At 37.1% G+C, this 9,896-nt stretch overlaps 1 protein-coding gene across 3 annotated transcripts in view; it reads right to left on the bottom strand.

Annotated features, from left to right (window-relative positions):
* Positions 1–9,588, bottom strand: part of fbn3.L (fibrillin 3 L homeolog) — a 133,830-nt gene extending 124,242 nt beyond the window's left edge. For all 3 annotated transcript variants that reach the window (XM_041560951.1, XM_041560952.1, XM_018253947.2), the window contains exon 1: positions 9,435–9,588. The gene's annotated coding sequence lies outside the window, so the exon portion shown is untranslated. The remainder of the gene's footprint in view (positions 1–9,434) is intronic.
* Between the last annotated feature and the right edge of the window lie 308 nt (positions 9,589–9,896).

A 9,896-nucleotide genomic window follows, 5' to 3' on the forward strand; every position in this document is an offset into this window, starting at 1 on the left:
GCAGAAGCCACAAATCGTGGCTGCAAAACAACAGAAGGCAAGTCTCTCATTCACATAAAATGAAGGCCAAACAAAATATTATGCTCGTTCAAGAACTTACTAGTACGGATGGGCGAATTTTTTCGCCTTGTTTCACCGCAAAAATGACGCCCATAGATGGTGTCATGGGTCAAATTCTTTAATATCAGAGGGGGGTCAGCTGGTTGATGAAAACAAAAAAAAGCGCAGATTCTGAACACATATTTTTCTGTCTACACAAATGAGGAACCAGTTAATGAAGGCTTCCTACTTGATAGTCCCAATTCTAGTAATTAACTAATGATGCATGGTTCACACATGAGGAAATTCAAGAGACTAGAACATGTTAAGATAAACAAAGGTCCGGGGCCAAATGTAATTAATCCCAGGGTACTTAGCGAGCTTAGCTCTGTGATTGCTAAACCTCTTTAATAATTTTTCAGGATTCTTTGAGGGCTGGCATAATGCTGAGAGACTGGCAAATTGCTGTGATGTGGTGCCGCTATTCAAAAATGGATCCTGTTCTCAAAACCAGGTCAGTTAGTCTGACGTCAGTGGTAGGAAAGTTTTTTGAAGGGTTAATAAAGGATAAGATACTGAACATCATAGTAAATCATAATACGAGTTTGTGCCAGCATGGTGTTATGCATAATAGATCTGCCAGACTAACTTGATTTTGTTTTATGAGAAGGTAACTAGGGACCTCGATTCTGGGATGGCAGTGGATGTGATTAACTTAGACTTTGCTAAAGCATTTGATACAGTGCCACACAGAATGTTACTGGTTAAATTAAGGAATGTTGGCCTGGAACATAGTATTTATACCTGGACAAGAACTGGCTAAATGATTGACTACAAATAGTGGTGATAAATGGAACATTTTCTAATTGGACCAGTGACCAAAGTACCACAGGGCTCTGTACTAGGTCGCTGGCTTTTCAACTTGTTTATTAATGACCTGGAGATGGGCATTAAAAGTACTGTTTCTATTTTTGGAGATGATACTAAATTGTGCAGAACTATAGGTTCCATGCAGGATGCTGCAACTTTGCAAAGTGATTTGTCTAAGTTGGGAAACTGGGCAGAAAACTGGAAAATGAGGTTCAATGTTGATAAATGCAAGGTTATGTATGCACTTTGGCAAAAATAATACAAATGCAAGTTATACACTAAATGGCAGTGTGTTGGGAGTTTCCTTAAATGAGAAGGATTTTGGGGTTTTTGTAGATAAAAATTTGTCTAATTCTGGGCAGTGTCATTATGTGGCTACTAAAGCAAATACAGTTCTGTCTTACATAAAAAAGGGCATTAACTCATGGGATGAAAACATAATTATGCCTCTATATAGGTCCCTGGTAAGGCCTCATCTGGAGTATGAAGAGCAGTTTTGGACTCCATTCTTTAAGAGGGATATAAATGAGCTGGAGAGAGTGCAGAGACGTGCAACTAAATTGGTTAGAGGGATGGAAGACTTCAATTATTAGGGAAGACTGTCAAGGTTGGGTTTGTTTTCACTGGAAAAAAGGCGCTTGCAAGGGGACATGATTACTCTTTACAAGTACATTAGAGGACATTATAGACAAACAGCAGGGGACCTTTTTACACATAAAGAGGATCACCGTACCAGGGGCCACCCCTTCAGATGAGAAGAAAAGAACTTTCATTTGAAGCAACGTAGGTGGTTCTTTACAGTGAGGTCAGTGAGGTTGTGGAATGCACTGCCTGGTGATGTTGTGATGGCTGATTCTGTTAATGCCTTTAAGAGTGCCTTGGATGATTTCTTGAATAGACATAATATCAAAGGCTATTATGATACTAAATTCTATAGTTAGTATAGATATGGTTATATACTGTATAATTTATGTGAAAGTAGGGAGGGGTGTGTATAGATGCTGGGTTTTCATTTGGAGGGGTTGAACTTGATGGACTTTGTGTTTTCCAACCCATTTTAACTATATAACTATGTAAGGCAGTCATGGGTTTTCCAGTCTTAAATGGGTGGTTCACCTTCAAACAACTAGTTGTTTTCAGATAGATCCCCAGAAATAACGACTTTTTGCAATGACTTTCTATTTTCTATGTGTGACCATTTTTCTAATATTGTGTAAAGTATAATTTTTCATCCTCTGAAGCAGCCCTGGGAGGGGGTCACCGACCCTGTAAACTGTTCTGAATGAATACATTTAGCACAATCTCTGGGTTTCATTACAGGCAGCTGTTAGAATTGATACAATAGTTGCTAATACTCCAGAGATGCTGCTGAGAAATGTATCAACTAAATGTTGCAAAATTGTAACAGTTTAGAGTCTGCCCCTGAATAATGAGCTGCCAGACTCAAACGCCAGAGACAGGAACATTCAACTTTACACTTAGATTTTGGAAAAACAGGAAAAAAATAAATAATGGAAAGTAATTGAAAAAAGTCTTTATTTCTGGGGAACACTCTAAAAACAACTGAACTGAAAAAAGTGTTTGGATGGTGAACAACCCCTTAAACATAAGGGGGTATATTTATCAAAGAGTGAAGTTAATAGTGAAGTTCCGCCACTAGAGTGAATTTCCGCCACTATCCATTAATTTCTATGGGATTTTTATAAGCGTATTTATCAAGGGGTGAACTTTCACTTTCACCCATTGATAAATACGCCTTTCAAAATCCCATAGAAATTAATTGGGAGCTGCGGAATTTCACTCTAGTGGCGGAACTTTACTCTTTGAAAAATTTACCCCATGGGGGCACATTCACCAAGCTCGGGTGAATGAATAGAGGGGAAAAAACCTCGAATTTCGAGTAGTTTTTTGTACTGCTTGACTATCCAATTGGCATAAATTCGCCTGAGTAGAATGATTCGAATTGATCGAGTGCAAAAACGCTGAGACTATTCGCCCATTCGATAGTCGAAGTACTGTCTCTTCGACTGCCTACTTTGCCTATGGGAAAGTCCCATAGGCTTGTTTTCTAAGTTTTTGATCGAATAAAAAGCCATTTGATCGATCATTCGATCATATGAAAATCCTTTGATCGAATATTCGATCGTGCGACTATTCGTCGGGCGAATATTCGCCCATTCGACTAATCGCCAGTGAGTAAATTTGCCCGAATTGCCTATTCAATTCTATTCCCCAGTTGAATTTCGAGGGATTTAACCCCTCGAAATTCGACCCTTGATACATCTGCCCCTTAATATACAATGTATACAAGTATTTCAATTCTTCTGTTTTTGAGACAGAGACAAACAGGATGTCTTTTATTTACCTTTGAAGAATACATGAATAGTGGTTGTTTATACAGTTTAGCATGGTATCTCTACAGTCATTTATGCAATATAATGTATAATTTCCTAGGGTTTTGAGGACATAAATAATACATTCTAGTTATGCTGCAAGCGTTATGGAAGTATGTGTTGTTGGTCATCTTAAAGTTATTACATTTCCAAAGACAAAATACCCTGGGAGAGAAAGTCAATATGACACTTTCCAGGAAATTAGGGAAATTTTATCTGCCTTCATGGACCACTGTCAAATAATTAACAGTTAACTGACAAATCTCTATTAGCAACAATTAACAACCAGTTATGCCATTTTAGTTTAGGAGGTTTTCATTTGGCACAAGCCTGCTTTTGGCCCATGTCTATGAACATACTATTAGGGAGGTTCCTTTGAACAACAGCCACCATTAAAAATATGCTATAGTGCTTAATGCCTGTACAAAGAATGCTTGTATAGAATTGCAGTCTAAATTAATCTATAGGGACCCTGAACCCCTTGCACTCATATCCCTCTAGCTTCCAAAATTTTTTTTGTTGGATGTGTGTCTTGGCATATGCCCTGGAAACTCTTCAGAGAACAATTAGGACAATATGTAGTAACATTGGGATTTTTTTTTCACAAGTACAATATCGTGTTTATATAAATATAATATATCAAAAGGGGGGTTCTTATGTTAATGTTGCTACAATTAGGAAATGTGAGACCCTTGCTTCAGGCATTTTTATTGGGGGGGGCATCAGGTACAAAAGCGCCTGTTATGTATAGACCACTAAGGCCCATTTTGGAGCTGTACTTAAGATATCCATGTCCACATCTGGTTTGTACTTTGGTCCATAGCAAACCTTTATATAGCACTTGAAGCAGCAGTTTCACCAAGTCATCCTGTAATGCCAATTAATTGTTTGTTTAAAGTAAACATTATATCTGCTAAAGCCAGCATGAAAATAAAAAATATATTGACATATTCACCTTATTTTCTCTCAGATTAATTTGAGCAACACAACGCCATTTGTTTAGCTATTGTGCAGTTTTACTATTCGCAAGCACAATATCCCATGGGCTGATAGGTTAAGATAAGATAACAGGTCCCTTGGGAGAAGTTATACTCACAGCTTAAAGGGCAATTCACCTTCATTAACAAAACTGTAATAACTGAAAAAACCCACAGAAATATGTTCAAACTTTCATGACCTGGCAAATTTTGTAAAATGAACATGGTAATTAGGGGGTGTGGCCAAAAATCTTTTGTCCCTCTTTTTATTTCCGAATTGGGAGGTATGAGTAAACACCACAATCATTTTCAGAAGCTCGGAACTACAACAATGTAGTAGTTAAATATTTTTATGATATTTTTATAAAGTAATATTTCAGTCCCCTTGATTAGCAACCTGGCTTTTGGCCTCATCAGTCAGCAAATCTGTTCACGTTTAGAAATAGTTTAGTATGATGTAGAGAGTGATATTCTAAGACAATTTGCAAATGGTTTTCATTTTATGTTGGTTGTGATATTTGAGTTATTTAGCTTTTTATTTAGTAGCTCTCCAGTTTGCAATCTGGTTGCTAGGGTCAAAATTACCCTAGCAACCAGGCATTGATTTGAATGAGAGACTGGAATATAAAAAGAAGAGGGTCTTAATAGATAGATGAAAAATAAAAAGTATCAATAACAATACATTTGTAGCCTTACAAAGAAAGATTGGGGTCACTGACCCTCATTTGAAAGCTGGAAAGAATTAGAAGAATGCCAAAGAACTATAAAAAATAAACAATGAAGATCAATTGGAAAGTTGCTTAGAACTTAGAACTTAGAACCATTCTATAGCATACTTAAAGCACCACTTTAAAGTTCCTCCTATTTTTATCAGCAGGCTCTGGTCCTGTTTAAAACGTACCAATATAATGCATGCACTGAAAGAAGTAGAACATGTATATATATATATATATATATATATATATATATATATATATATATATATATATATATATATACAGTATATATATATATATTTCTTTTTTATTTATATAGCACTACTTCACAGGACTGTATACTGTACACCAGGTCTGGACTGGGAGTCTAAATAGGCGCTGCCAATTCAATTACATATGGACCCAAACAGCCCTAAACCAGCCCAATAAATAGAGACTTTCTATGGCATCATACAGCAGCTCCTTTGGCATTTGCCAGAACCCACAGATTGAGTTCAGGCATGCTGTAAACCATGATAGACACTATTTTGCTGTATTTCTTAAAGGAACACTTCAATGTAAAAATAAAAACTGGATAAATAGATAGGCTGTGCAAAATAAAAAATGTTTCTAATATAGTTAGTTATGCAAAAATGTAATGTATAAAGGCTGGAGTGACTGGATGTCTAACATAACAGAACAGAACACTACTTCCTGCTTTTCAGCTCTCTAACTCTGAGTTAGCCAGCGGGCCGCATGTAGGCTTGCCACCCGGCCGGTAAAACACCTGCCAAGGCCGGGGCCGGTATTAGAAATTTACTGGCAATGCAGTTGCCAGTAATTTGAAATATCCTTTAAAAAAGCCCTCGGGCCTGCCCCCATTTGCGCAGAACTTACCTGATGTTGCCCCGCCCCTTTTTGTGTCACACTGCGTAGCCCCGCCCCTTTTGAATCATGGACTGCCTCCTTTTTGTACCCGCCCCCCACCGCCCGGTTTTTTTTTCACTAAAGGAGGCAACCTTAGCCGCATGGGAGTTTGCAATTGATCCTTAGCATTCAGTGAGTTTGCAATTGATCTTTAGCATTCAGCTCAGATTTAAAAGCAACAGTTATGGTCCATGTGCCCCCCCTCAAGTCACTGATTGGTTACTGCTTGGTCACCAGGGTAACAAGTCAGTGAAAACAAATAGAGCTGAAAAGCAGGAAGTAGTGTTCTGTACTGTTAGACATCCAGTCACTCCAGCCTTTATACATTATATTTTTTGCCTAACTATCAGAAACATTTTTTATTTTGCACAGCCTATCCATTTACCCAGTTTTTTTTATACTGAACAATTCCTTTAAGCATCATGTACTTAACTATATGTATAGCTCCAGTGATGTAACTAGATATTTCTGGGCCCCACAGCAAGTTATTTTTCAGGCCCCCAAAATGTCTAGGAGTTGACCTGTTTTACAACTATTTATTGAAATTGTATTTAAATTAGGGCCTCATGGGCCCCTATAGCCCCTGGCCACCCTGCAGCCACAAGGGTCTGCTTCCTCTGTAGTTATGCCCCTGTATAGCTCATTGGAGGCACTACTATTTACAGCAGAGACAAGTCATTGTTTTTAGTTTACTTTTCTGTTTGCTATGTTACGTGCTGTTTTGCTCTCTGTTGAATGTTGAAATACCTTTTCTCAGTCAGTTAAAAACAACACAAAACATAATTTATCTTTAATATGTTTAAATCAAAACAATTTAAAAAGAATGTAGATGTGTACACTTTCTCCAGGTAATATGTTCTGTTAAAACTTTGGCTCCTGGATGTGGGTCGGTGTTGGGGGTGGGATTGATCAGGAGTTAAGCTCTTTTGAACAGTTTTAAATGCATAAAGGTAAAAACGAAATTATTGCAAGAGTCTCAAGTGTGAACTTTTGTGGGCAGTCACAAAGATATGTAAATATCTCAGTTATTGGTGCAAAATGTTAAGAGTTATATTCCAGCCTTTCAGTATTAATAGGGACATTTTTATCCTAGATGAATGTTTTCTTTGCTATCAACATATAAAGCAGAAAGAACATAAAAAAACTAATGGTAGCTCTAGAGCAGGGGTCCCCAACCTTTTTCCACCCGTGAGCAACATTCAGATGTAAAAAGAGTTGGGGAGCAACACAAACATGAAAAATGTTCCTGGTTAGTGCCAAGTAAGGGTTGTGATTGACTATTGGTAGCGCCAATGTGGACTATCAGCCTACAGGAGCCTCTGTTTGGTAGGAAACCTGGTTTTTATACAACCAAAACTTGCCTCAAAGCCTGGAATTCAAAAATAAGCTTCTGCTTTGAGGCAAGTGGGAGCAACATCCAAGGGGTTGGGGAGCAACATGTTGCTCACGAGCTACTGATTGGGGATCACTGCTCTAGAGCATTTACTGGTTCAAGAAATTATGATAGTACCCGGACAAAAAGCTTACACAATAGATGACAGTCTTTCAATTAATTAAGTATAAAAACACACAGAGATTATTAAAAGTCATCCAAATGGAACCAAAATTTCAAAATAAAAGGATATTGTCAAATATCATTTGAAAGGGTTGCTGATGCTTAAGATTTTTATTACACATTACTTCCAGTCTTGATTTGTGTTCCAAATGAAATAACCTTTGGATGAAGCATCACCTAAAATGGCAGTTGTAGAGCTCTACAACATGTCTGTTTTCATAGAAAAGCTCTCACCAAGTTTTAGGAGAGCTTAAAGAAAACTAATGACACGCATTACCATGTTTAAACCAGTTTCATATTGGTTAAATTCTTGCACAAACACACACAAGCACCATGTTCTTATAAGCTATTAATTCTGCCCATGGATATATTTCCCTAACTGCTGTTAGTAAGAAAATATAAGTAATAGTAAAACCATGCCCTAGTAAATATAACAGTCCACCTTTGTTCACAAATACAACTAGAATTCAAAAATGCACATGTTTGAATTTTCTTGGTCACCATACTGCACTAACTTGAACTTGTTCCCCCATAGTAAAAGATAATAAGAATAGGTTATTATGCAAATCTACATGGCTGGCCATAATTCAAAAATACCATGTTGTAGATAAATTACAGGTTATAAAATTCCTTTTCTTAAATCAATGCCATAACTGAAATGATACACAATAACCTGGGTTAACCACATTTTTTTAGTACTAATGGGGGGAGTTACACAAGTCACTACATGCATTAGACAGAGGCAGCATCTGGGAAATGCTTTGCAATTCTGAGAGAAATTTGTAATTTTGCAGTTTTAACATTTGCCTTACAATGATGAACATAACATTTTCAATTCATTATTCTTTAAATAAACATAACATTTCCTACAAAACACAGCTATGTATATCCAGCTTGTGCACTTAACAGGAATCTTCAGGTTTTGGAAATGTATTTGTAAATAAAAAAGACCAGTGAGCTATCTACATCTGTATAATCATTAAAGTAAGATCTTGTATATGATTCAGAGTATATATTTTGAGTATGAAATATGCCATTAGCACTCCCTTACAGTTCTGATAGTCTGGTGAACTTTCCTGTTCTTTCTAGAAGCAACCTTATGAAACTTGGTGTCAAAGTACCTCAGTAAACCAATTTTAAAAATACATCCACATTAAAAAAAAAAAACATTAATCTTTTACAAAATCCTCAAACAAAATCCAGTGATTAAGTAAATAAATCTAAAGCAGTACAGCACTGTAATTCAAAACCCTCTCTCCTCCAGCTGCAAAGCACAGATCATGCTGGGAAGAAAGTGCATTGCAAGAGGTGGGGGGGGGGGGCAAATCTGACTTTCACTAACAAAGAAAAATCTAACAGCAGGGTAGAATATTTTGTCTTGGTCAAATGTCATCCTAAGATTTAGCAGGCATTTCATGAAAGAGTTAATAGTAAAGCTGGGACTCCTTAAATGGTTAATTCTGCAGATTGCAGTTCATTCTATACTCTATACTGCAGCGTTGCTATCTACAGACACTTTTTTTCATGTCCAGCATAAAAATGCAAACACATCACAGAACTGTAATTCTTTAATAATACAGTGCTGCCTCCAAATAAAAGAGAATGTGATGCAAAAATCCTCCTGCTATCCCCTACAGTACAAGCTGCCTGAATTGCATAAAGGAATCCACACTGATAACAAAAATCCATTTGTTAAAGGCATGACTGCCTTTAAGTAAAACATCTGGATGCTGGCAAAATTAGATTTCAAAGTCTGAAAGACTTTTTATGGGACTGTCTCCTGACTATTTGATTGCTACAACTGACTTCAATACAAAAATGTGAAAACACAAGCCTAGGAAAATTCTATCAGTATTTAGTGACATATTAGAAAAACAAGTTTACAAAACTTAGAATAAAATAGAAAAAGTCGATAGGGGCTTTGCAGTCACAGACCTGAATATAAAGTAAAAGAAAATGGAATAAACAAAGTATATACCTTATGGTTCTTGAGAGTAGCAGTGTCCAGAGCTTCTTTTGTTTAGTGGAGACTGAAGAGAAAAGAAAAGAATAAAGTAATGTTCCCTGGGAGGGAGGCAAAAAAAAGGTAGTGCTTCCCCCAAATTAGGCAGGGGGAGTGTCTTCAAGTTGGTGCAGAAAGAAGTACAAACCAACCACATTCTTCATCCAGAAATTTTAACTTCAAGAAGAGAGGAGGGGTGGGAGAACAGAAGGAAGGGAGGGGGCAGGGTTTGGGGATTGTAGACATTATCACCTAAAGGATTCAGTCTACATTCAGTTCAAAGAAATGCTGAATGTTTTCCTTTGTATTAACACAGTCGCGCTCTGACATTACATTGTGTTTCTGGCTTGCAAACACTAACTGCTGTGCATTAAGCACAGCTGTTTATTGGGAGAACAAAAAGCTAAGTATTCTTTGTGAAACCCACCATTTATATAA

This window comes from Xenopus laevis, chromosome 1L (assembly GCF_017654675.1).
Source record: "Xenopus laevis strain J_2021 chromosome 1L, Xenopus_laevis_v10.1, whole genome shotgun sequence".
NCBI lineage: Eukaryota > Metazoa > Chordata > Amphibia > Anura > Pipidae > Xenopus > Xenopus laevis.